This window comes from Strigops habroptila, assembly GCF_004027225.2.
Source record: "Strigops habroptila isolate Jane chromosome 13 unlocalized genomic scaffold, bStrHab1.2.pri S16, whole genome shotgun sequence".
Taxonomy (NCBI): domain Eukaryota; kingdom Metazoa; phylum Chordata; class Aves; order Psittaciformes; family Psittacidae; genus Strigops; species Strigops habroptila.
Genome location: NW_022651054.1, coordinates 12,187,952 through 12,215,705, shown reverse-complemented (window position 1 = coordinate 12,215,705; position 27,754 = coordinate 12,187,952). Strand labels below are relative to the sequence as shown.

At 53.0% G+C, this 27,754-nt stretch overlaps 3 long non-coding RNA genes across 13 annotated transcripts; 2 read left to right on the top strand and 1 right to left on the bottom strand.

Annotated features, from left to right (window-relative positions):
• Positions 1 to 251: 251 nt before the first annotated feature.
• On the bottom strand, positions 252 to 27,746 carry LOC115601795. 11 transcript variants are annotated; one of them, XR_003989501.1, is made up of 15 exons: positions 27,520 to 27,746; positions 24,541 to 24,642; positions 24,301 to 24,407; positions 23,361 to 23,462; positions 16,843 to 16,957; positions 15,581 to 16,085; positions 14,007 to 14,108; positions 13,767 to 13,873; positions 12,822 to 12,923; positions 6,337 to 6,451; positions 5,157 to 5,661; positions 3,583 to 3,684; positions 3,343 to 3,449; positions 2,398 to 2,499; positions 252 to 1,009 (listed from the first exon to the last, which is right to left on the bottom strand). It is a non-coding gene; the product is annotated as an uncharacterized LOC115601795 (long non-coding RNA). The 11 variants fall into 11 exon arrangements; XR_003989500.1 differs by lacking the exon at positions 27,520 to 27,746 and adding an exon at positions 26,147 to 26,236; XR_003989504.1 differs by lacking the exon at positions 27,520 to 27,746 and adding an exon at positions 26,147 to 26,236 and having other exon boundaries at positions 252 to 565.
• LOC115601796 lies at positions 5,061 to 8,333 on the top strand. Its single transcript, XR_003989511.1, has 3 exons — positions 5,061 to 5,650; positions 6,343 to 6,579; positions 7,730 to 8,333. It is a non-coding gene; the product is annotated as an uncharacterized LOC115601796 (long non-coding RNA).
• On the top strand, positions 15,485 to 21,340 carry LOC115601797. Its single transcript, XR_003989512.1, has 3 exons — positions 15,485 to 16,074; positions 16,849 to 17,085; positions 18,226 to 21,340. It is a non-coding gene; the product is annotated as an uncharacterized LOC115601797 (long non-coding RNA).
• Positions 27,747 to 27,754: the final 8 nt, after the last annotated feature.

The window sequence follows — 27,754 nt, the reverse complement described above, 5'->3', positions numbered from 1 at the left end:
GCCCCTCCCACAGCACAGACCACACCCCCAGGCCTTTATTAACCCCGCCTTGGCCTCACACCCAGCCCAGACCCACCCTAATGTGATCATTATGTGATCACTATGGGGTCTCTATGAGTCTCTAGCGGTCGCTCTGCGTCTCTATGGGATCTCTATAGGGGCTGTGGGGCTCCATGAGTTTCTCTGGGTGGCTATGGGGCATTTAAAAACAAAAAAAAGTTATTTAAAAAAGAGACTAAACAGCAAATAAATCTGAAGAAAAAAATGAATAAAAAGGCAAATAAAGCTGAATAAAACCGCGTAAAGTCAACAAAAAGCAACAGTGAATAAAGTGATTGTAAGTTATTACAAAGCAAATAAAAAGGAATAAAAGTGAACGAGCCTGAATGAATCTCGAATAAAAGCGAACAAAAGTTCATAAAAATGAATGAAAGCAAATAAAAAAAACGATTGGTGTGGGGGTACTTATGGGGCACGACGGGGTAAGGGGGGCCCTATGCGGTGCCGTGGTGGTTGACGATGCTGCTGCTGCTGATGTCATCGCAGTCCTGGTGACGTCACGACACTGTAAGTCAATAAAAGCCGTGGGGTGTGTGCTGTGCTTCTATAGGGAACTACAGGGCGGTGGGGAGGGGGTCTATAGGGTGCTATGTGGGAGAGCAGGGTGCGTACAGAGCTCTGTGGGTTGTCATGGGGCCACGTGTGGGGTCTATGGGGTATCTAGGAGTTGCTGTGCGTCTCTAAGGGGTGTCTATAGGGAGTCTATGGGGTGCTGTGGATGGCTGGGGACTGTCTATGGGTCACTATGTGATGTTTATGGGTGTCTGTACGTAACTATGGTGTGTCCATGGGTTGCTAACAGTTGCTCTGGGATGTCTACGGGTCGCTCTGGGACCCTATGGGATGTCTACAGGGAGGCTATGAGGCTGAGTGGGTCTATAGGGGATCTACTGTGCTCTACAGGGCTCTATGAGGTGTCCATGGGTTGCTCTGGGTCACTAAGGGATACCTAAAAAAAAAAGTTAATACAAGTGACTAAATTAAATCCGAAGAAAACTGGAAAAAAGTGAATAAAAAGCGCATTAAAGTGAATAAAGTGGTTAAACAGTGAATAAAAATGAATGAAAGTGAACAAGGCTAAATAAAACTCAAATAAAAATGAATGAAAGCCAATAAAAAAAATTGATTGGTGTTGGGGTACCTACGGGGTGCGGGGGAGTAGTGGGAGCCCCATGGGGCACTTGGGGACCCCCCTTAGGGCTCTTGGGGGTCCCTACAGGGTGCCATGCCGTTGATGAGGCTGATGATGTCATCACGGTCCCGGTGACATCACAACACCGTAAGTCAATAAACGCCGTGAGGCGTGTGTTGTGCATCTACGGGGAACTATGGGGCAGTGGAGAGGGGGTCTCTAGGGTGCTATGTGGGAGTGCAAGGTGCGTATAGAGCTCTATGGGTCGTCATGGGGCCACATGTGGGCCTATGGGGGATATAGCAGTTGCTGTGTGTCTCTATGGGGCGTCTGTGGGCGGCCGTGGCACACTACGGGGTGTCCAGGGCTCGCTATAGGGTGTCTATGGGGTATCTGTAGGTCGCAGTGGGTCATTATGGGGATCTATGAGTCTCTATGGGGCACCTGCGAGTCACTTTGCAGTACCCATGGGTTGCTGTGGGGTGTCTATCGGGCACCGTGACTCTCTATGGGACGTCTATAGGGTGTCCATGGGGTGCTGTGGATGGCTATGGGATGCCTATGGGTCGCTAGGGGCTGTCTATGGGTGTCTGGAGATCGCTGTGGCATGTCCGTGGTTCATCAAGACTTCAGGTAGGGTGCCTACGGGTCGCTCTAGGACCCTAAGGGATATCTATAGGGAGTCTATGAGGCTGGGGGGGGCATATAAGGGATCTCCTGGGGTCTATGGGGCTCTATGAGGTTTCCATGGAGTTCTCTGGGTCACTACGGGGTACCAAAAAAAAAAGAAATCTTACTAAAAGTGACTAAACCAAACCTGAAGTGAATAAAAACTGAGCAAAAAGCAAGCAAAAAACGAGCAAAAAGCGAGCAATCATGAATAAAACTCAAATAAAAGTGAATGAAAGTTTAAAAAAATAAGAAGGAAAGCGAATAAAATATCGACTGGTGTTGGGGTACTTAGGGGTTGCGGAGGGGGAGTGGGGGCCCTAGGGGGCACTGGGTCATCGATGATGCTGATGATGTGATCGCGGTCCTGGTGACATCATGACGCCAGGAGTCAATAAAAGCTGGCGGACACGTGTTGTGGGTCTATAGGGGCCTATGGGGCTGCAGGGGAGAGGGGTGTCTGTGGGTCGCTGTGGGGTATCTATGGGTGTCACTGGGTCGCCATGGGGCGGCCTTGGGGTGGCTGCGGGTCTCACCTTCACAGGGGGCTCAGGTCGATCCTGGGGCGTGGGCCGGGCCCGGTGCAGTCGCTCCAGCTCCATTAAACTGGATTGCAGTTAAATAAAACAGGCATAAAGCTGAAAAGGGAATAAACACCAATGAAAGTGAATAAACCTTAATAAAACAGAAGTGAATTAAACGTAAATGAAAACGAAGAAAAGGGAATAAATCTGAATAAATATCCAAGAAAACTGAATAAAACTGAACTGAAGATCACTCAAAGGAACTAAGAAGGAAATACATCTAAATAAAACAGCATAAAAGTGAAGTAAAAGCAAATCAAAAGCAATTACATGGGAGTTCAAAAGTCAACAAAGGTGAATAAAAAGCCTGAAGAAACCTGCACAAAGCTTGTGGAGAAAAGCTGTGGCCTTGCCAAAACTACACAAATACACTGCTGACAACAGTGGAAAAAGTGCAGAAGCATACAAAAGATCCGTATCGGTCGCTGAGGGTCTCTATGGGATGCCTATAGGCTGTCCATCACGCTGAGGGGAGCCTACTGGCAATCTAGGGGACACTCTGTGGGCTCTCTTTGCGTGTCCATGGGGTGCTGTGGATGGCTACGGCATGTCTATGAGTCTCTGTAGGTCACTATGGCGTGTCCGTGGTTCATCAAGTGTTGCTGTGCTGTGTCTATGGGTCGCTCTGGAGCCCTACGGGATGTCTGTAGGGAGTCTATGAGGCCGGGGGGGGCCCATACAGGACCTACTGGGCTCTATGGGGTCTATGAGGTGTCGAGGGGTTGCATTGGGTCACTATGGGGTATCTAAAAAAAAAAAAATCTTACTAAAAGTGACCAAACCAAACCTGAAGAAAACCGAATAAAAAGTGAGCAATAACTGAGCAAAAAGTGAATGAAACCTTAAAAAAAATGAATGAAAATGAATAAAAAAATCGACTGGTGTTGGGGTACTTACGGGTTGTGGAGGGGTTACTGGGGGCCCCATGGGGCACTGTGTCAGTGATGATGCTGATGATGTCATCGCGGTCCTGGTGACATCATGACGCCAGGAGTCAATAAAAGCTGAAGGACACATGATGTGGGTCTATAGGGCACCATGTGAATGGGGGTGGGGTGTACGTATGGGTCGCCGCGGGTTATCTATGGGCGTCACTGGGTCGCCATGGGGCGGCCTTGGGGTGGCTGCGGGTCTCACCTTCGCGGGGGGCTCAGGTCGATCCTGGGGCGTGGGCCGGGCCCGGTGCAGTCGCTCCGGCTCCATTAAACTGGATTGCAGTTAAATAAAACAGGCATAAAGCTGAAAAGGGAATAAACACCAATGAAAGTGAATAAAAGTGAAATAAATGTGAATAAAAAAGAAGAAAAGGGAATAAATCTGAACAAATCTCCAAGAAAAGTGAAAAAAAATGAATTGAAGATCACTCAAAGGAACTAAAAAGCAAATACATCTGAATCAAACAGCATAAAAGTGAATTAAAAGCAAATCCGAAGCAAGTACAGGGGAGTTCAAGAGCGACAAAAACGTCCATAAAGCTTGTGGAGAAAAGCTGTGGCTTTGCCAAAAACAGACAACCTGCTGAGAACAGTGACAAAGTGCAGAATCTTACAAAAGCCCTGTGGTTCTATGAAAAAGAAACAGCGTCAATAATGTGAGAACTTGTTAAACCTTGCAGAACTTGCTTAGCCTTGTGAAACGTGCCCATCTCACGGGAACTGTCGCTTATGCACAGTAGAATGGCTCAGAGGATCTGAGGCAAAGGAGAAAGGAGGCGGCACTTTGCAGGCAGGGAAAGTATCAAATAGGTGGATACTGACTGCAAATGGAGAACCCTGAACCAGGTGTGTCTGGTGGAGATCTCCCTTTATTCGAATAAAGCTTTAAACCTCACTCTGCCTCATGAGCTCTTATTGACACCAGGTGCTCCCAACACAGCTGAATAAAAAGTGGTTAAAAGTGAATTCAAGTAAATAAAAAATTGAGTAAAAGCGAGTAAAAGTGAACATGCCTCAATAAAAAGTGAATAAATGTGAACAGAAGTGATTAGAAATTGGGGAAAAAAAAAAAACACCCGAAAACCTGAAAAAAGCGACTAAAAAGAGAATATAAAGTGAATAAAAAGAGGGAAAAGTTAATAAAGTGACTAAAAGCCAGTATTAAGTGAATAAAACTCAGTAAAAAACTGCATAAAGGAATAAAAGTGAACAAAAGTGATAAAATCTCGACTAAAACTCAAATAAATGTATGTAGTCGTAAATAAACGTCAAGTAAATCAAATTTAATTAAATGCACTGATGAACCACGAGCCCCCTAGCCCTTGCCGCCCCCGCGCCCTTCCCCCCCGCTTTGCCCCTGCCGCTCCAGCTGCCCCCCCGCGCTGCTCCTGCAGCCGGCACCGCCCCTGCCCTTGCCGCTCCTGACGCCGCCGCCGCCGCCACTGCCCTCCCACCGCCCGCTCCTGCCGTCGGCGCCGCCCCTGTCCTTGCCACTACCGCTGCCGCCGCTCTGACCGCCGCCGCGACCCCTCCCGCGGCTCCCGCCGCTGCCCTCCCTCGCTGCTGCCGCCCCTACCGCTGCTCCCGCCATCCCTTTTACTACCTCGCCCGCCGCCACCGCCCCTTCCGCCGCTGCCTCCGCCCCTGCCGCTCCCGCCCCCCCCTCCCGGCGTGCCGCTCTTGCAGCCGTCGCCGCCCCTGCTGCTCCCGCTGCCGCTCCTGCCGTCGCAACCCCTACCACCCTCCCACCGCCGCTCCCGCCGCCCCTTTTACTACCTCGCCCGCCGCCGCTCCTGCCGCCCCTTCCGCCGCTACTTCCGCCGCTACTTCCGCCCTTTCCGCCGCTGCCTCCGCCCTTTCCGCCGCTGCCTCCGCCCCTGACGCTGCCGCCGGAAAAATACCTCCCTCGCTACACCGCCCCTTTTATAACCTCGCCCGCTCCCGCCTCCCAGCCAATCACTGCGCCGCTCGCCTCACAGCGAGGGCGGGACATGGAGGCGGTGGGGCAGCGTCGGCTAATCCCTGGCCGCCTCTCCCTTAGCTACAGCGCGCAGCTGAGGGGACGCCTTCCCGCCTAGCGACTGGCGGCCAATCAGCGGTGCCCCTCGGTGTGAGGGAGCGGTGGCGGCGGCCGGGGAGGAGGGAGGAGAAGGTGGCGGCGGCGACGACGACGATGGCTGAAACGCGGCTTTATCTTCAACAGATGTGCGGCTATGAAGCTTAGCGGGGCTCAGCTCGGTGCGGGGCCGTCCAGGAGCAGCTGGGCAAAGGTTTGTTCCGGCTTTGGTGGGCGGGAAGACGGCGGTGATGGGGGAGGAAAGCGGTTTAAAGGGAAAGCGGCTGATGGGGAAGGGGGGGAATAATGGCGGTTAGAGGGCATAGATGATGGGGAAGGAGAGATAATGGTAGTCAAGAGGGGAGAGATGGTGGGGAAGGGGGGGATAAAGGCGGTTGAAGGGGATAGATAATAGGGGAGGGGGGATAATGGCTGTTAGGGGGATAGATGATGGGGAGGGGGGGTAATGGCTGTTAGGGGGATAGATGAGGGGAAAGGGGGAGATAATGGCGGTTATGGGGGATAGATGATGGGGAAGGGGGGGTAATGGCTGTCAGGGGGGATAGATGAGGGGGAAAGGGGAGATAATGGCGGTTATGGGGGATAGATGATGGGGAAGGGGGGGTAATGGCTGTCAGGGGGGATAGATGATGCAAAAAGGGGGAATAGTGGGATATGGGATAGAAGAAGGGGTGTGGGGGAATGGTGGTGGTGGGTAAGACAAAATGGCGGTGGGGGGGAAGAGCAGATGGTGGATGAGGGGACAAGATGGCGGATGGGGGGGGGCCAGCACATGGTGGGTGAGGACATGTTCTCCATCCCCGTGTCCCAAACTCCATCCCTCTAATACGGAATGGTGGGCGGTGGACCCCAGATGGTGATGTTGGGCGCTCTCTGTACCTGCAGGACCAGGCTGCTGTTGTGGGCTCCATCGTTTGCCCCAGCTCCTGCCTCAGCACCAGCGTCACCCGGTGCCAGGGCCGCGGGGCCAGCCATGTCCGGTGCTGCTGCACTTCTGTGGGGATGGAGATGATGAGGAAGAGCCCGTGGATCAGGATGAAGAGAGATTAACCCTCACCCTGCCAAAACCTCTGCACGTGAAGGACGTGCACCAGCTCCCCGCGCCACAGCGGCAGCCCCATGGTACGTGCAGCTCAGCAGTGAACCTCCAGCATTCCTGTCGTCATTTGCGTCATCCCGGATCCATGCCGGAGGTGCAGGAAGATCCCTCGGTGGGTGCTGGCCAGTAGCACCCTGGGGTGCAGCCCCAGGAGCAGCCGCCCCACGGTGCCAGGGGGGTCCAAGGGGTGCAGCAGCACCTGGGGCAGCAGCAGGTACTCCCCAGGGGACAGGTGGCCCACCCAACACAACGAGCCCCATAGAGAACCCCAAGTACCCCAAAGGGTCCCCACTACCCCCCCCCAACATAAGTTGGGGGTTGACTTTTTTATTTGCTTTCATTTTTATTCACTTCTCTTTGAGTTTCATTCAGGTTTATTCACTTTTATTCATTTTTATTTGCTTTTTAATCACTTTATTGACATTTTATTGAGTTTTCATTCAGTTTCCATTCAGTTTTCTTCCGATTTGATTTAGTCACTTTTAGTAACATTTCCTCTTTTAGATTCCCCATAGTGACCCAGAGCAACCCCTGGACATCCCACAGACACCCCCCTTAGATCCTTTATGGGACCCCCGGCCTCATAGACTCCCTATAGACATCCCATAGGGTCCCAGAGCGACCCATAGACACCCCACAGCAACCCATGGATACTCCGTAGTGACCCATAGATGCCCATAATGACCCATTGCGACCTATAGATACCCCATAGACACCCTATAGCGAGCCACGGCCACCCATAGACACCCCATAGAGACCCACAGTAACTGCTCTGTACCCTATAGACCCACACATGGCCCCATGACAACTCTTATGACTTATGGTGTCGTGACTTCACCAGGACTGGGATGACATCGTCGTCAACCACCATGGCGCCCCATAGGGCCCCCACTACCCCCGACCCCCATAAGTACCCCCCCCCATCGGTTTTTTATTTGCTTTCATTCATTTTTATGAACTTTCATTCGCTTTTATTTGAGATTCATTCAGGCTTGTTCACTTTTACTCCTTTTTATTTACTTTGTAATAACTTATAATCACTTTATTCACTTTTATTTGCTTTTTGTTGACTTTATGCAGTTTTATTCAGCTTTATTTGCTGTTTATTAATTTTTTCTTCAGGTTTATTTGCTTTATCGTCCTTTTTAGTAACTTTTCTTTTTTTCCCCCCAGGTGCCCCATAGCGACCCAGAGAACCTCATGGACACTCCATAGAGCCCCGTACACCCCATAGACATCGCATAGAGCCGTACGGTGTCCCATAGACACCCCACAGCAACCCATGGACCGTCCATAGTGACCCATAAATGCCTGTAACTACCCAGCGTGACCCACACACTGCCCCATGGCAACCCATATCACCCCATAGACACCCTCCACTGCCGCATAGCGTCCTATAGACCCACAACTCACACCCCACAGCTTTTATTGACTACTGGCATTGCAATAACAGCAGCAGCAGAATCTGCATACATGGCACCCGATAGGGACCCCACTACCCCCCATGGCCTGTAAGTGCTCCAACACCCATGAATTTTTTTACTCAGTTTCATTCATTTTTCTTCACTTTTTCATAATTTATAATTGCTTGTTTTCACTTTTTGTTGAATTTCTTCAGTTTAATTCACTTTTTATTTGGTTTTTAGTCAATTTTTGTTCCCTTTTCTTCAAGTTGTAGTCAGGTTGATTCACTTTTTATTCCCTTTTTAATGACATTATGGTGGGTCTGGGCTGGGTGTGAAGCCAAGGCGGGAATAATAAAGTCCTGGGGGTGTGATCTGTGCTGTGGAAGGGCCACGGGAGGGGTGGGGTTAATAAAGGCCTGGGGGTGTGGTCTGTGCTATGGGAGGGCTCTGGGAGAGGCAGGGTTAATAAAGGTCTGGGGGGCGTGGTCTGTGCTGTGGGAAGGGCTAATGTAGGAGGGTGGGTGTGGTCTAGGCTAAGGGATGGGTGGTACTGGGGGGGGGTGAGGCCTCTGTTGGGGTGGGCCAACAAGGGGCGTGGACTCAGGTGAGGGTGTGATGGAGGCTGTGGGTGGGGCCAGGGCTAGTGGGGGTGGAGCTATGGTGTAGAGAAGGGGCGTGGCCTGGGTAGGGGCGGGGTCAGGTAGGACTCTGGGCAGGGTTAGCACAGGGCCAGAGGTGTGTCCAAGCTTGGGGTGTGGCCCCAAGAGGGCAGAGCAGGGGCTGTGGACTTGGCCAGGATAGGCCTGAAGCAGGCCTGAGGTGGGAACATGCTCAGGGGACACAGCCATGGCAGGGTCACCTCCTGAGTGGGGCGTGGTCTGCGTTGGGGGCGGGGCTACCAGGGGATGTAGGCACCCAAGGGGACAGGTCCAAGGGAGGTGTGGGTGGAGCCTCGCTGGAGCAGAGGCAGGGGGCGGGGCTTGCCCTGGGGGCGTGGACTCAGAGGGAGGCTTAGATAGGACTAGGGAAGGTGAGCAGGGGCATAGCTTGTGAAGGGCTGTGGTCTCAGGTGCCAGCACTCGCCTCTGACACTTGACCTTTGACCGCTGACCTCTCACCATGACTGCTGGCCTTTTCACCTCTGACACCTTTCACCTCTGGCATTTGACATATGTCCCCCTGAGCTTTTGACCAATGACATTTGGGCTCTGACCCCTGACCTATGACCCCCCCCCCCGCAGAGCCACTTGTCTCTGCATCCACCCTAACCCTGTCCACAGCCTGGACCACGCCCCCAGCCCCACTCCCTCACCAGCACCAAGCTCCACCTGTACACTGGCCCCACCACAATTGTGCCTCCACCCACAGCCTAGACCACACCCTCATCCCTCATGGGCCTGACCCCAGCACAGGACCCACCCCTTCAGTAGCCCCGCCCCCTAACCGAGACCACGCCCATAATCCCCCAGAAGCCCAACCCACAACACAGCTCACACCTCCCAGGCCTTTACTGACCCCACCCCTCCCATAAACCCCCCTCCCCCCCCCCCCCCGTGGCTGGGCTCACACCCAGCATGGAACCACACCTCCAGCCTAAGCACACCCCCAGGCCTTCATCGACCCCAGCTTTGGTCCCGCCCCCCAGCCCTGGCCACACCCCCCAGCATGGTCCCACCTCAGGTCTGCTTCAGACCTGCCCCCCCCCCCCAGCCCCCCCCCCCACCCCCACCCCCTTGCCAAAGAGATGCTCCTAAGTATGGCCCCGCCCTCTTGGGGCCACCCCCCCCGGCCCTGTACTAACCCTGCCGGGTCCTAGTGCCCTCCCGCAGGCCTGCGCCCCCTCCTGGTCTACTGCCCAAAGGGCCCGAGTGCCCACCCTACCACCCGCCCGCCGGGCCCTCGTGCCCGCCTGCCAACCACACGCTGGATCCTTGTGCCCGCCCGTCCGCCAGCCCACTAGGTCCTAGTGCCCGCCCGCCGGTTCCTAGTTACTGCCGGCCGGGTCCTAGTGCCCGCCCATCCGCCAGCCCGCCGGGTCCTAGATTCTGCCGACCGGGTCCTAGTGCCCACCCTCACCCCCGCCCTACCGCCCGGTCCTAGCTCCCGCCCTCATGCCCGCCGGCTCCTAGTGCCCGCCCTCTCGCCCTACTAACCCTGCCCAGAGACCTGACCACGCCCCCTGTCACAAAGCCCCGAACCCCAGGCCAACCTGAACCCTGCCACTAGCTGAGACCCCACCCCGGGCCACACCCCCCTAGACCACGCTCCCAGCACAGTTCCCCACCCCTCGTCTACACCATAGCTCCACCCCTCACTAGCCCTGCCCCCAGGCCTGGCCCCACCCACAGCCTCCATCACACCCTCACCTGAGCCCACGCCCCTCGTTGGCCCACCCCAACAGAGGCCTCGCCCCCTGGTACCACCCATCCCTTAGCCTAGACCACACCCACCCTCCTACATTAGCCCCTCCCACAGCACAGACCACACCCCCAGGCCTTTATTAACCCCGCCTTGGCCTCACACCCAGCCCAGACCCACCCTAATGTGATCATTATGTGATCACTATGGGGTCTCTATGAGTCTCTAGCGGTCGCTGTGCGTCTCTATGGGATCTCTATAGGGGCTGTGGGGCTCCATGAGTTTCTCTGGGTGGCTATGGGGCATTTAAAAACAAAAAAAAGTTATTTAAAAAAGAGACTAAACAGCAAATAAATCTGAAGAAAAAAATGAATAAAAAGGCAAATAAAGCTGAATAAAACCGCGTAAAGTCAACAAAAAGCAACAGTGAATAAAGTGATTGTAAGTTATTACAAAGCAAATAAAAAGGAATAAAAGTGAACGAGCCTGAATGAATCTCGAATAAAAGCGAACAAAAGTTCATAAAAATGAATGAAAGCAAATAAAAAAAACGATTGGTGTGGGGGTACTTATGGGGCACGACGGGGTAAGGGGGGCCCTATGCGGTGCCGTGGTGGTTGACGATGCTGCTGCTGCTGATGTCATCGCAGTCCTGGTGACGTCACGACACTGTAAGTCAATAAAAGCCGTGGGGTGTGTGCTGTGCTTCTATAGGGAACTACAGGGCGGTGGGGAGGGGGTCTATAGGGTGCTATGTGGGAGCGCAGGGTGCGTACAGAGCTCTGTGGGTTGTCATGGGGCCACGTGTGGGGTCTATGGGGTATCTAGGAGTTGCTGTGCGTCTCTAAGGGGTGTCTATAGGGAGTCTATGGGGTGCTGTGGATGGCTGGGGACTGTCTATGGGTCACTATGTGATGTTTATGGGTGTCTGTACGTAACTATGGTGTGTCCATGGGTTGCTAACAGTTGCTCTGGGATGTCTACGGGTCGCTCTGGGACCCTATGGGATGTCTACAGGGAGGCTATGAGGCTGAGTGGGTCTATAGGGGATCTACTGTGCTCTACAGGGCTCTATGAGGTGTCCATGGGTTGCTCTGGGTCACTAAGGGATACCTAAAAAAAAAAGTTAATACAAGTGACTAAATTAAATCCGAAGAAAACTGGAAAAAAGTGAATAAAAAGCGCATTAAAGTGAATAAAGTGGTTAAACAGTGAATAAAAATGAATGAAAGTGAACAAGGCTAAATAAAACTCAAATAAAAATGAATGAAAGTCAATAAAAAAAATTGATTGGTGTTGGGGTACCTACGGGGTGCGGGGGAGTAGTGGGAGCCCCATGGGGCACTTGGGGACCCCCCTTAGGGCTCTTGGGGGTCCCTATAGGGTGCCATGCCGTTGATGAGGCTGATGATGTCATCACGGTCCCGGTGACATCACAACACCGTAAGTCAATAAACGCCGTGAGGCGTGTGTTGTGCATCTACGGGGAACTATGGGGCAGTGGAGAGGGGGTCTCTAGGGTGCTATGTGGGAGTGCAAGGTGCGTATAGAGCTCTATGGGTCGTCATGGGGCCACATGTGGGCCTATGGGGGATATAGCAGTTGCTGTGTGTCTCTATGGGGCGTCTGTGGGCGGCCGTGGCACACTACGGGGTGTCCAGGGCTCGCTATAGGGTGTCTATGGGGTATCTGTAGGTCGCAGTGGGTCATTATGGGGATCTATGAGTCTCTATGGGGCACCTGCGAGTCACTTTGCAGTACCCATGGGTTGCTGTGGGGTGTCTATCGGGCACCGTGACTCTCTATGGGACGTCTATAGGGTGTCCATGGGGTGCTGTGGATGGCTATGGGATGCCTATGGGTCGCTAGGGGCTGTCTATGGGTGTCTGGAGATCGCTGTGGCATGTCCGTGGTTCATCAAGACTTCAGGTAGGGTGCCTACGGGTCGCTCTAGGACCCTAAGGGATATCTATAGGGAGTCTATGAGGCTGGGGGGGGCATATAAGGGATCTCCTGGGGTCTATGGGGCTCTATGAGGTTTCCATGGAGTTCTCTGGGTCACTACGGGGTACCAAAAAAAAAAGAAATCTTACTAAAAGTGACTAAACCAAACCTGAAGTGAATAAAAACTGAGCAAAAAGCAAGCAAAAAACGAGCAAAAAGCGAGCAATCATGAATAAAACTCAAATAAAAGTGAATGAAAGTTTAAAAAAATAAGAAGGAAAGCGAATAAAATATCGACTGGTGTTGGGGTACTTAGGGGTTGCGGAGGGGGAGTGGGGGCCCTAGGGGGCACTGGGTCATCGATGATGCCGATGATGTGATCGCGGTCCTGGTGACATCATGACGCCAGGAGTCAATAAAAGCTGGCGGACACGTGTTGTGGGTCTATAGGGGCCTATGGGGCTGCAGGGGAGAGGGGTGTCTGTGGGTCGCTGTGGGGTATCTATGGGTGTCACTGGGTCGCCATGGGGCGGCCTTGGGGTGGCTGCGGGTCTCACCTTCACAGGGGGCTCAGGTCGATCCTGGGGCGTGGGCCGGGCCCGGTGCAGTCGCTCCAGCTCCATTAAACTGGATTGCAGTTAAATAAAACAGGCATAAAGCTGAAAAGGGAATAAACACCAATGAAAGTGAATAAACCTTAATAAAACAGAAGTGAATTAAACGTAAATGAAAACGAAGAAAAGGGAATAAATCTGAATAAATATCCAAGAAAACTGAATAAAACTGAACTGAAGATCACTCAAAGGAACTAAGAAGGAAATACATCTGAATAAAACAGCATAAAAGTGAAGTAAAAGCAAATCAAAAGCAATTACATGGGAGTTCAAAAGTCAACAAAGGTGAATAAAAAGCCTGAAGAAACCTGCACAAAGCTTGCGGAGAAAAGCTGTGGCCTTGCCAAAACTACACAAATACACTGCTGACAACAGTGGAAAAAGTGCAGAAGCATACAAAAGATCCGTATCGGTCGCTGAGGGTCTCTATGGGATGCCTATAGGCTGTCCATCACGCTGAGGGGAGCCTACTGGCAATCTAGGGGACACTCTGTGGGCTCTCTTTGCGTGTCCATGGGGTGCTGTGGATGGCTACGGCATGTCTATGAGTCTCTGTAGGTCACTATGGCGTGTCCGTGGTTCATCAAGTGTTGCTGTGCTGTGTCTATGGGTCGCTCTGGAGCCCTACGGGATGTCTGTAGGGAGTCTATGAGGCCGGGGGGGGCCCATACAGGACCTACTGGGCTCTATGGGGTCTATGAGGTGTCGAGGGGTTGCATTGGGTCACTATGGGGTATCTAAAAAAAAAAAAATCTTACTAAAAGTGACCAAACCAAACCTGAAGAAAACCGAATAAAAAGTGAGCAATAACTGAGCAAAAAGTGAATGAAACCTTAAAAAAAATGAATGAAAATGAATAAAAAAATCGACTGGTGTTGGGGTACTTACGGATTGTGGAGGGGTTACTGGGGGCCCCATGGGGCACTGTGTCAGTGATGATGCTGATGATGTCATCGCGGTCCTGGTGACATCATGACGCCAGGAGTCAATAAAAGCTGAAGGACACATGATGTGGGTCTATAGGGCACCATGTGAATGGGGGTGGGGTGTACGTATGGGTCGCCGCGGGTTATCTATGGGCGTCACTGGGTCGCCATGGGGCGGCCTTGGGGTGGCTGCGGGTCTCACCTTCGCGGGGGGCTCAGGTCGATCCTGGGGCGTGGGCCGGGCCCGGTGCAGTCGCTCCGGCTCCATTAAACTGGATTGCAGTTAAATAAAACAGGCATAAAGCTGAAAAGGGAATAAACACCAATGAAAGTGAATAAAAGTGAAATAAATGTGAATAAAAAAGAAGAAAAGGGAATAAATCTGAACAAATCTCCAAGAAAAGTGAAAAAAAATGAATTGAAGATCACTCAAAGGAACTAAAAAGCAAATACATCTGAATCAAACAGCATAAAAGTGAATTAAAAGCAAATCCGAAGCAAGTACAGGGGAGTTCAAGAGCGACAAAAACGTCCATAAAGCTTGTGGAGAAAAGCTGTGGCTTTGCCAAAAACAGACAACCTGCTGAGAACAGTGACAAAGTGCAGAATCTTACAAAAGCCCTGTGGTTCTATGAAAAAGAAACAGCGTCAATAATGTGAGAACTTGTTAAACCTTGCAGAACTTGCTTAGCCTTGTGAAACGTGCCCATCTCACGGGAACTGTCGCTTATGCACAGTAGAATGGCTCAGAGGATCTGAGGCAAAGGAGAAAGGAGGCGGCACTTTGCAGGCAGGGAAAGTATCAAATAGGTGGATACTGACTGCAAATGGAGAACCCTGAACCAGGTGTGTCTGGTGGAGATCTCCCTTTATTCGAATAAAGCTTTAAACCTCACTCTGCCTCATGAGCTCTTATTGACACCAGGTGCTCCCAACACAGCTGAATAAAAAGTGGTTAAAAGTGAATTCAAGTAAATAAAAAATTGAGTAAAAGCGAGTAAAAGTGAACATGCCTCAATAAAAAGTGAATAAATGTGAACAGAAGTGATTAGAAATTGGGGAAAAAAAAAAAACACCCGAAAACCTGAAAAAAGCGACTAAAAAGAGAATATAAAGTGAATAAAAAGAGGGAAAAGTTAATAAAGTGACTAAAAGCCAGTATTAAGTGAATAAAACTCAGTAAAAAACTGCATAAAGGAATAAAAGTGAACAAAAGTGATAAAATCTCGACTAAAACTCAAATAAATGTATGTAGTCGTAAATAAACGTCAAGTAAATCAAATTTAATTAAATGCACTGATGAACCACGAGCCCCCTAGCCCTTGCCGCCCCCGCGCCCTTCCCCCCCGCTTTGCCCCTGCCGCTCCAGCTGCCCCCCCGCGCTGCTCCTGCAGCCGGCACCGCCCCTGCCCTTGCCGCTCCTGACGCCGCCGCCGCCGCCACTGCCCTCCCACCGCCCGCTCCTGCCGTCGGCGCCGCCCCTGTCCTTGCCACTACCGCTGCCGCCGCTCTGACCGCCGCCGCGACCCCTCCCGCGGCTCCCGCCGCTGCCCTCCCTCGCTGCTGCCGCCCCTACCGCTGCTCCCGCCATCCCTTTTACTACCTCGCCCGCCGCCACCGCCCCTTCCGCCGCTGCCTCCGCCCCTGCCGCTCCCGCCCCCCCCTCCCGGCGTGCCGCTCTTGCAGCCGTCGCCGCCCCTGCTGCTCCCGCTGCCGCTCCTGCCGTCGCAACCCCTACCACCCTCCCACCGCCGCTCCCGCCGCCCCTTTTACTACCTCGCCCGCCGCCGCTCCTGCCGCCCCTTCCGCCGCTACTTCCGCCGCTACTTCCGCCCTTTCCGCCGCTGCCTCCGCCCTTTCCGCCGCTGCCTCCGCCCCTGACGCTGCCGCCGGAAAAATACCTCCCTCGCTACACCGCCCCTTTTATAACCTCGCCCGCTCCCGCCTCCCAGCCAATCACTGCGCCGCTCGCCTCACAGCGAGGGCGGGACATGGAGGCGGTGGGGCAGCGTCGGCTAATCCCTGGCCGCCTCTCCCTTAGCTACAGCGCGCAGCTGAGGGGACGCCTTCCCGCCTAGCGACTGGCGGCCAATCAGCGGTGCCCCTCGGTGTGAGGGAGCGGTGGCGGCGGCCGGGGAGGAGGGAGGAGAAGGTGGCGGCGGCGACGACGACGATGGCTGAAACGCGGCTTTATCTTCAACAGATGTGCGGCTATGAAGCTTAGCGGGGCTCAGCTCGGTGCGGGGCCGTCCAGGAGCAGCTGGGCAAAGGTTTGTTCCGGCTTTGGTGGGCGGGAAGACGGCGGTGATGGGGGAGGAAAGCGGTTTAAAGGGAAAGCGGCTGATGGGGAAGGGGGGGAATAATGGCGGTTAGAGGGCATAGATGATGGGGAAGGAGAGATAATGGTAGTCAAGAGGGGAGAGATGGTGGGGAAGGGGGGGATAAAGGCGGTTGAAGGGGATAGATAATAGGGGAGGGGGGATAATGGCTGTTAGGGGGGATAGATGATGGGGAGGGGGGGTAATGGCTGTTAGGGGGGATAGATGAGGGGAAAGGGGGAGATAATGGCGGTTATGGGGGATAGATGATGGGGAAGGGGGGGTAATGGCTGTTAGGGGGGATAGATGAGGGGGAAAGGGGAGATAATGGCGGTTATGGGGGATAGATGATGGGGAGGGGGGGTAATGGCTGTCAGGGGGGATAGATGAGGGGAAAAGGGGAGATAATGGCGGTTATGGGGGATAGATGATGGGGAAGGGGGGGTAATGGCTGTCAGGGGGGATAGATGATGCAAAAAGGGGGAATAGTGGGATATGGGATAGAAGAAGGGGTGTGGGGGAATGGTGGTGGTGGGTAAGACAAAATGGCGGTGGGGGGGAAGAGCAGATGGTGGATGAGGGGACAAGATGGCGGATGGGGGGGGGCCAGCACATGGTGGGTGAGGACATGTTCTCCATCCCCGTGTCCCAAACTCCATCCCTCTAATACGGAATGGTGGGCGGTGGACCCCAGATGGTGATGTTGGGCGCTCTCTGTACCTGCAGGACCAGGCTGCTGTTGTGGGCTCCATCGTTTGCCCCAGCTCCTGCCTCAGCACCAGCGTCACCCGGTGCCAGGGCCGCGGGGCCAGCCATGTCCGGTGCTGCTGCACTTCTGTGGGGATGGAGATGATGAGGAAGAGCCCGTGGATCAGGATGAAGAGAGATTAACCCTCACCCTGCCAAAACCTCTGCACGTGAAGGACGTGCACCAGCTCCCCGCGCCACAGCGGCAGCCCCATGGTACGTGCAGCTCAGCAGTGAACCTCCAGCATTCCTGTCGTCATTTGCGTCATCCCGGATCCATGCCGGAGGTGCAGGAAGATCCCTCGGTGGGTGCTGGCCAGTAGCACCCTGGGGTGCAGCCCCAGGAGCAGCCGCCCCACGGTGCCAGGGGGGTCCAAGGGGTGCAGCAGCACCTGGGGCAGCAGCAGGTACTCCCCAGGGGACAGGTGGCCCACCCAACACAACGAGCCCCATAGAGAACCCCAAGTACCCCAAAGGGTCCCCACTACCCCCCCCCCAACATAAGTTGGGGGTTGACTTTTTTATTTGCTTTCATTTTTATTCACTTCTCTTTGAGTTTCATTCAGGTTTATTCACTTTTATTCATTTTTATTTGCTTTTTAATCACTTTATTGACATTTTATTGAGTTTTCATTCAGTTTTCTTCCGATTTGATTTAGTCACTTTTAGTAACATTTCCTCTTTTAGATTCCCCATAGTGACCCAGAGCAACCCCTGGACATCCCATAGACACCCCCCTTAGATCCTTTATGGGACCCCCGGCCTCATAGACTCCCTATAGACATCCCATAGGGTCCCAGAGCGACCCATAGACACCCCACAGCAACCCATGGATACTCCGTAGTGACCCATAGATGCCCATAATGACCCATTGCGACCTATAGATACCCCATAGACACCCTATAGCGAGCCACGGCCACCCATAGACACCCCATAGAGACCCACAGTAACTGCTCTGTACCCTATAGACCCACACATGGCCCCATGACAACTCTTATGACTTATGGTGTCGTGACTTCACCAGGACTGGGATGACATCGTCCTCAACCACCATGGCGCCCCATAGGGCCCCCACTACCCCCGACCCCCATAAGTACCCCCCCCCATCGGTTTTTTATTTGCTTTCATTCATTTTTATGAACTTTCATTCGCTTTTATTTGAGATTCATTCAGGCTTGTTCACTTTTACTCCTTTTTATTTACTTTGTAATAACTTATAATCACTTTATTCACTTTTATTTGCTTTTTGTTGACTTTATGCAGTTTTATTCAGCTTTATTTACTGTTTATTAATTTTTTCTTCAGGTTTATTTGCTTTATCGTCCTTTTTAGTAACTTTTCTTTTTTTCCCCCCAGGTGCCCCATAGCGACCCAGAGAACCTCATGGACACTCCATAGAGCCCCGTACACCCCATAGACATCGCATAGAGCCGTACGGTGTCCCATAGACACCCCACAGCAACCCATGGACCGTCCATAGTGACCCATAAATGCCTGTAACTACCCAGCGTGACCCACACACTGCCCCATGGCAACCCATATCACCCCATAGACACCCTCCACTGCCGCATAGCGTCCTATAGACCCACAACTCACACCCCACAGCTTTTATTGACTACTGGCATTGCAATAACAGCAGCAGCAGAATCTGCATACATGGCACCCGATAGGGACCCCACTACCCCCCATGGCCTGTAAGTGCTCCAACACCCATGAATTTTTTTACTCAGTTTCATTCATTTTTCTTCACTTTTTCATAATTTATAATTGCTTGTTTTCACTTTTTGTTGAATTTCTTCAGTTTAATTCACTTTTTATTTGGTTTTTAGTCAATTTTTGTTCCCTTTTCTTCAAGTTGTAGTCAGGTTGATTCACTTTTTATTCCCTTTTTAATGACATTATGGTGGGTCTGGGCTGGGTGTGAAGCCAAGGCGGGAATAATAAAGTCCTGGGGGTGTGATCTGTGCTGTGGAAGGGCCACGGGAGGGGTGGGGTTAATAAAGGCCTGGGGGTGTGGTCTGTGCTATGGGAGGGCTCTGGGAGAGGCAGGGTTAATAAAGGTCTGGGGGGCGTGGTCTGTGCTGTGGGAAGGGCTAATGTAGGAGGGTGGGTGTGGTCTAGGCTAAGGGATGGGTGGTACTGGGGGGGGGTGAGGCCTCTGTTGGGGTGGGCCAACAAGGGGCATGGACTCAGGTGAGGGTGTGATGGAGGCTGTGGGTGGGGCCAGGGCTAGTGGGGGTGGAGCTATGGTGTAGAGAAGGGGCGTGGCCTGGGTAGGGGCGGGGTCAGGTAGGACTCTGGGCAGGGTTAGCACAGGGCCAGAGGTGTGTCCAAGCTTGGGGTGCGGCCCCAAGAGGGCAGAGCAGGGGCTGTGGACTTGGCTAGGATAGGCCTGAAGCAGGCCTGAGGTGGGAACATGCTCAGGGGACACAGCTATGGCAGGGTCACCTCCTGAGTGGGGCGTGGTCTGCGTTGGGGGCGGGGCTACCAGGGGATGTAGGCACCCAAGGGGACAGGTCCAAGGGAGGTGTGGGTGGAGCCTCGCTGGAGCAGAGGCAGGGGGCTGGGCTTGCCCTGGGGGCATGGACTCAGAGGGAGGCTTAGATAGGACTAGGGAAGGTGAGCAGGGGCATAGCTTGTGAAGGGCTGTGGTCTCAGGTGCCAGCACTCGCCTCTGACACTTGACCGCTGACCTCTCACCATGACTGCTGGCCTTTTCACCTCTGACACTTTGCACTGACCTTTGACCTTTCACCTCTGGCATTTGACATATGTCCCCCGGAGCTTTTGACCAATGACATTTGGGCTCTGACCCCTGACCTATGACCCCCCCCCCCCGCAGAGCCACTTGTCTCTGCATCCACCCTAACCCTGTCCACAGCCTGGACCACGCCCCCAGCCCCACTCCCTCACCAGCACCAAGCTCCACCTGTACACTGGCCCCACCACAATTGTGCCTCCACCCACAGCCTAGACCACACCCTCATCCCTCATGGGCCTGACCCCAGCACAGGACCCACCCCTTCAGTAGCCCCGCCCCCTAACCGAGACCACGCCCATAATCCCCCAGAAGCCCAACCCACAACACAGCTCACACCTCCCAGGCCTTTACTGACCCCACCCCTCCCATAAACCCCCCTCCCCCCCTCCCCCATGGCTGGGCTCACACCCAGCATGGAACCACACCTCCAGCCTAAGCACACCCCCAGGCCTTCATCGACCCCAGCTTTGGTCCCGCCCCCCAGCCCTGGCCACACCCCCCAGCATGGTCCCACCTCAGGTCTGCTTCAGACCTGCCCACCCAGCCCTGCCCACACCCACACCCACATCCCTTGCCAAAGAGATGCTCCTAAGTATGGCCCCGCCCTCTTGGGGCCACCCCTCCCGGCCCTGTACTAACCCTGCCGGGTCCTAGTGCCCTCCCGCAGGCCTGCGCCCCCTCCTGGTCTACTGCCCAAAGGGCCCTAGTGCCCACCCTACCACCCGCCCGCCGGGCCCTCGTGCCCGCCTGCCAACCACACGCTGGATCCTTGTGCCCGCCCGTCCGCCAGCCCACTAGGTCCTAGTGCCCGCCCGCCGGTTCCTAGTTTCTGCCGGCCGGGTCCTAGTGCCCGCCCTACCACCCTCCCGCCGGGTCCTAGTGCCCGCCTATCCGCCAGCCCGCCGGTTCCTAGATTCTGCCGACCGGGTCCTAGTGCCCACCCTCACCCCCGCCCTACCGCCCGGTCCTAGCTCCCGCCCTCATGCCCGCCGGCTCCTAGTGCCCGCCCTCTCGCCCTACTAACCCTGCCCAGAGACCTGACCACGCCCCCTGTCACAAAGCCCCGAACCCCAGGCCAACCTGAACCCTGCCACTAGCTGAGACCCCACCCCGGGCCACACCCCCCTAGACCACGCTCCCAGCACAGTTCCCCACCCCTCGTCTACACCATAGCTCCACCCCTCACTAGCCCTGCCCCCAGGCCTGGCCCCACCCACAGCCTCCATCACACCCTCACCTGAGCCCACGCCCCTCGTTGGCCCACCCCAACAGAGGCCTCGCCCCCTGGTACCACCCATCCCTTAGCCTAGACCACACCCACCCTCCTACATTAGCCCCTCCCACAGCACAGACCACACCCCCAGGCCTTTATTAACCCCGCCTTGGCCTCACACCCAGCCCAGACCCACCCTAATGTGATCATTATGTGATCACTATGGGGTCTCTATGAGTCTCTAGCGGTCGCTCTGCATCTCTATGGGATCTCTATAGGGGCTGTGGGGCTCCATGAGTTTCTCTGGGTGGCTATGGGGCATTTAAAAACAAAAAAAAGTTATTTAAAAAAGAGACTAAACAGCAAATAAATCTGAAGAAAAAAATGAATAAAAAGGCAAATAAAGCTGAATAAAACCGCGTAAAGTCAACAAAAAGCAACAGTGAATAAAGTGATTGTAAGTTATTACAAAGCAAATAAAAAGGAATAAAAGTGAACGAGCCTGAATGAATCTCGAATAAAAGCGAACAAAAGTTCATAAAAATGAATGAAAGCAAATAAAAAAAACGATTGGTGTGGGGGTACTTATGGGGCACAACAGGGTAAGGGGGGCCCTATGCGGTGCCGTGGTGGTTGACGATGCTGCTGCTGCTGATGTCATCGCAGTCCTGGTGATGTCACGACACTGTAAGTCAATAAAAGCCGTGGGGTGTGTGCTGTGCTTCTATAGGGAACTACAGGGCGGTGGGGAGGGGGTCTATAGGGTGCTATGTGGGAGCGCAGGGTGCGTACAGAGCTCTGTGGGTTGTCATGGGGCCACGTGTGGGGTCTATGGGGTATCTAGGAGTTGCTGTGCGTCTCTAAGGGGTGTCTATAGGGAGTCTATGGGGTGCTGTGGATGGCTGGGGACTGTCTATGGGTCACTATGTGATGTTTATGGGTGTCTGTACGTAACTATGGTGTGTCCATGGGTTGCTAACAGTTGCTCTGGGATGTCTACGGGTCGCTCTGGGACCCTATGGGATGTCTACAGGGAGGCTATGAGGCTGAGTGGGTCTATAGGGGATCTACTGTGCTCTACAGGGCTCTATGAGGTGTCCATGGGTTGCTCTGGGTCACTAAGGGATACCTAAAAAAAAAAGTTAATACAAGTGACTAAATTAAATCCGAAGAAAACTGGAAAAAAGTGAATAAAAAGCGCATTAAAGTGAATAAAGTGGTTAAACAGTGAATAAAAATGAATGAAAGTGAACAAGGCTAAATAAAACTCAAATAAAAATGAATGAAAGTCAATAAAAAAAATTGATTGGTGTTGGGGTACCTACGGGGTGCGGGGGAGTAGTGGGAGCCCCATGGGGCACTTGGGGACCCCCCTTAGGGCTCTTGGGGGTCCCTATAGGGTGCCATGCCGTTGATGAGGCTGATGATGTCATCACGGTCCCGGTGACATCACAACACCGTAAGTCAATAAACGCCGTGAGGCGTGTGTTGTGCATCTACGGGGAACTATGGGGCAGTGGAGAGGGGGTCTCTAGGGTGCTATGTGGGAGTGCAAGGTGCGTATAGAGCTCTATGGGTCGTCATGGGGCCACATGTGGGCCTATGGGGGATATAGCAGTTGCTGTGTGTCTCTATGGGGCGTCTGTGGGCGGCCGTGGCACACTACGGGGTGTCCAGGGCTCGCTATAGGGTGTCTATGGGGTATCTGTAGGTCGCAGTGGGTCATTATGGGGATCTATGAGTCTCTATGGGGCACCTGCGAGTCACTTTGCAGTACCCATGGGTTGCTGTGGGGTGTCTATCGGGCACCGTGACTCTCTATGGGACGTCTATAGGGTGTCCATGGGGTGCTGTGGATGGCTATGGGATGCCTATGGGTCGCTAGGGGCTGTCTATGGGTGTCTGGAGATCGCTGTGGCATGTCCGTGGTTCATCAAGACTTCAGGTAGGGTGCCTACGGGTCGCTCTAGGACCCTAAGGGATATCTATAGGGAGTCTATGAGGCTGGGGGGGGCATATAAGGGATCTCCTGGGGTCTATGGGGCTCTATGAGGTTTCCATGGAGTTCTCTGGGTCACTACGGGGTACCAAAAAAAAAAGAAATCTTACTAAAAGTGACTAAACCAAACCTGAAGTGAATAAAAACTGAGCAAAAAGCAAGCAAAAAACGAGCAAAAAGCGAGCAATCATGAATAAAACTCAAATAAAAGTGAATGAAAGTTTAAAAAAATAAGAAGGAAAGCGAATAAAATATCGACTGGTGTTGGGGTACTTAGGGGTTGCGGAGGGGGAGTGGGGGCCCTAGGGGGCACTGGGTCATCGATGATGCCGATGATGTGATCGCGGTCCTGGTGACATCATGACGCCAGGAGTCAATAAAAGCTGGCGGACACGTGTTGTGGGTCTATAGGGGCCTATGGGGCTGCAGGGGAGAGGGGTGTCTGTGGGTCGCTGTGGGGTATCTATGGGTGTCACTGGGTCGCCATGGGGCGGCCTTGGGGTGGCTGCGGGTCTCACCTTCACAGGGGGCTCAGGTCGATCCTGGGGCGTGGGCCGGGCCCGGTGCAGTCGCTCCAGCTCCATTAAACTGGATTGCAGTTAAATAAAACAGGCATAAAGCTGAAAAGGGAATAAACACCAATGAAAGTGAATAAACCTTAATAAAACAGAAGTGAATTAAACATAAATGAAAACGAAGAAAAGGGAATAAATCTGAATAAATATCCAAGAAAACTGAATAAAACTGAAGATCACTCAAAGGAACTAAGAAGGAAATACATCTGAATAAAACAGCATAAAAGTGAAGTAAAAGCAAATCAAAAGCAATTACATGGGAGTTCAAAAGTCAACAAAGGTGAATAAAAAGCCTGAAGAAACCTGCACAAAGCTTGTGGAGAAAAGCTGTGGCCTTGCCAAAACTACACAAATACACTGCTGACAACAGTGGAAAAAGTGCAGAAGCATACAAAAGATCCGTATCGGTCGCTGAGGGTCTCTATGGGATGCCTATAGGCTGTCCATCACGCTGAGGGGAGCCTACTGGCAATCTAGGGGACACTCTGTGGGCTCTCTTTGCGTGTCCATGGGGTGCTGTGGATGGCTACGGCATGTCTATGAGTCTCTGTAGGTCACTATGGCGTGTCCGTGGTTCATCAAGTGTTGCTGTGCTGTGTCTATGGGTCGCTCTGGAGCCCTACGGGATGTCTGTAGGGAGTCTATGAGGCCGGGGGGGGCCCATACAGGACCTACTGGGCTCTATGGGGTCTATGAGGTGTCGAGGGGTTGCATTGGGTCACTATGGGGTATCTAAAAAAAAAAAAATCTTACTAAAAGTGACCAAACCAAACCTGAAGAAAACCGAATAAAAAGTGAGCAATAACTGAGCAAAAAGTGAATGAAACCTTAAAAAAAATGAATGAAAATGAATAAAAAAATCGACTGGTGTTGGGGTACTTACGGGTTGTGGAGGGGTTACTGGGGGCCCCATGGGGCACTGTGTCAGTGATGATGCTGATGATGTCATCGCGGTCCTGGTGACATCATGACGCCAGGAGTCAATAAAAGCTGAAGGACACATGATGTGGGTCTATAGGGCACCATGTGAATGGGGGTGGGGTGTACGTATGGGTCGCCGCGGGTTATCTATGGGCGTCACTGGGTCGCCATGGGGCGGCCTTGGGGTGGCTGCGGGTCTCACCTTCGCGGGGGGCTCAGGTCGATCCTGGGGCGTGGGCCGGGCCCGGTGCAGTCGCTCCGGCTCCATTAAACTGGATTGCAGTTAAATAAAACAGGCATAAAGCTGAAAAGGGAATAAACACCAATGAAAGTGAATAAAAGTGAAATAAATGTGAATAAAAAAGAAGAAAAGGGAATAAATCTGAACAAATCTCCAAGAAAAGTGAAAAAAAATGAATTGAAGATCACTCAAAGGAACTAAAAAGCAAATACATCTGAATCAAACAGCATAAAAGTGAATTAAAAGCAAATCCGAAGCAAGTACAGGGGAGTTCAAGAGCGACAAAAACGTCCATAAAGCTTGTGGAGAAAAGCTGTGGCTTTGCCAAAAACAGACAACCTGCTGAGAACAGTGACAAAGTGCAGAATCTTACAAAAGCCCTGTGGTTCTATGAAAAAGAAACAGCGTCAATAATGTGAGAACTTGTTAAACCTTGCAGAACTTGCTTAGCCTTGTGAAACGTGCCCATCTCACGGGAACTGTCGCTTATGCACAGTAGAATGGCTCAGAGGATCTGAGGCAAAGGAGAAAGGAGGCGGCACTTTGCAGGCAGGGAAAGTATCAAATAGGTGGATACTGACTGCAAATGGAGAACCCTGAACCAGGTGTGTCTGGTGGAGATCTCCCTTTATTCGAATAAAGCTTTAAACCTCACTCTGCCTCATGAGCTCTTACTGACACCAGGTGCTCCCAACACAGCTGAATAAAAAGTGGTTAAAAGTGAATTCAAGTAAATAAAAAATTGAGTAAAAGCGAGTAAAAATGAACATGCCTCAATAAAAAGGGAATAAACGCGAACAGAAGTGATTAGAAATAGGGAAAAAAAAAAACCCAAAACCCGAAAAAAGTGCCTAAAAAGCGAATATAAAGTGAAAATAAAAAAAGAGGAAAAAGTTAATAAAGTGACTAAAAGTCAGCATAAAGTGAATAAAACTCAGTAAAAAACTGCATAAAGGAATAACAGTGAACAAAAGTGATAATATCTCGACTAAAAAATAAATTTATGTAGTCGTAAATAAATGTAAATTAAGTCAAATTTAATTAAATGCATTGATGAGGCATGAGCCCCCTAGTCCCCTCCGTGACGCTCTCCCCGCCGCTCCTGCGCTGGCACCGCTCCTGCCCTTGCCGCGCCTGCCGCCGCCTGTCCTCCCTCCCACGGTTTCCCCCGCTGCCCCTTTTATTACCTCGCCCACCGCCGCTCCCGCTGCCGAGGCCGCCACCACCCCTTCCTCCGCCTCTCCCGGCGCTGCGCCCGCCCATCCCGCCGTACCGCTCCTGTAGCCAGCAGCCGCCCCTGCCCTTTCAGGTCCAGCCACACCCCCCCGCCGCCGCCGCTCTGGCCGCGGCCCCCCGTCCCGCGGCTCCCGCTGCCACCGCCCCGTTTGCTACCTCGCTCACAGCCGCCACCGCCCCCTCCGCCGCTGCCTCAGCCCCTCCCCCGTACCGCTCCTGGAGCCAGCACCACCCCTGCCCTTGTCTCTCCTGCTGGTCGCGCCGCCACTCCCCCCCCGCCGCCGCTGCCCCTACCACCCCGCACCGCCGCTCCCGCCGACCCTTTTACTACCTCGCCCGCCGCCGCTCCTGCTACTGAGGCCGCCGCTGCCTTCGCCTCTTACACCGCCCCTGACGCTGCCGCCGGAAAAATACCTCCCGCCCTACACCGCCCCTTTTATAACCTCGCCCGCTTCCGCCTCCCACCCAATCACTGCGCCGCTCGCCTCACCGCGAGGGCGGGACACGGAGGTGGTGGGACAGCGTCGTCCAGTCCCTTGTTGCGGAGGTTGCGGGGGGGTAGTGGGGGACACGTGTTGTGGGTCTATAGGGCACTATGGGTCTGGGGGTGGTGGTGGCTATGGGTCACTGTGGAGGGGACAGCATGGCAGCAGCGAGCGGCAATACTAATGGGTCCTGGGGTGCAAGATTAAAATCACAATCCTTTTGCCCCAAGGAGGAGCTCGTTACTTCATTACTTTCATAACTGTCATTTACACAGGTATACGTACCCCTAAGAAAAAGGGGGGGGAGGGGGGCTCTGCCTGGAAGAGACTGGGGGACAACACCGCGAACCCGCCAGCGGCCGCAGCGCCCGTCAATCCCGGGACGGCCCCGCCGTCGCTGCCATTGGCCACCACCCCCCGCAGTCGTCATTGGCCTCCGCGCCCGTCAATCATTCCCGAGACGGCCCCCTCTACCGTTCCCATTGGCTGCCGCGCCCAGCGCCACGCTGCGCCCCCCCATTACCACTACCTGCAGTACCGAATTTCGGACACATGATGACAGCAGCGAGGGCCGCCCGGCGCCACACCGCCCCCCCCCCATCACCACCACCTGCAGTACCGAGTTTTAGAGACAGGATGGCAGCAGCAGCTCCATAGAAATCCCAAACACATGTTTTTCTCCCCCCAAAATTCTGCAGATTCCCCCCCCCCCCCGCCTTGCAGACCCAGAATCAGGGGTTTGGAGTATTTTTGGGCCACCACAGTGTGTTGAGCATCACGAAACGTCTGCAACAAGTCACCCGAAAAACAGAAATCCCAAGTTATATTTCTGCATGTTAAAAAAAACCAACCAACCAAAAAAACCCAACCAAAAACCTACTAGGAAACAAACCACAACAGCTTTTTTCATAAAAACCAACGTCTGTTTCTTCTGAACATCTGAACTCTTACAAACAGTTCCTTTCCTCTTTTACTGCAAAACTATTTTCTCGCTATCATTCAACAGTTAATTGCACAAACACTTCTTTCAGGAAGAGAAAACTAAAAGAAGCTTTGCAGAGGCATAACATGCTCTGCAATGGACCTTATGTTGAGTATTTGTCTTTATATCTCTCATAAATAAAAACAGAGAAGGAGAGTGGGCATGTTCTTTACGTCATCTTTAAAGCCCATACTACAAGCACCTTAGGAAAAGCACAGACACACATCACAAACGTACCTTGTGTCGCAGACCACAATGGATTCTTCCCTCAGTTTTGTCCTTCCATGGCAAAAGAAAGGGTGACCATGGTGAAACGGTGGCAGTTGACATCCAGCTGGGAGAGGGAAAAAATACTCCAAAACCAAAACCTTTACCATCAAACTGGATGGGAGGAAGAAGGGACGGAGTGTGTGAGCTGCTGTGTGGTTGTCCTGGGTTCAACTATAGCAGTCATTTTTCTCCTTCTTAGTAC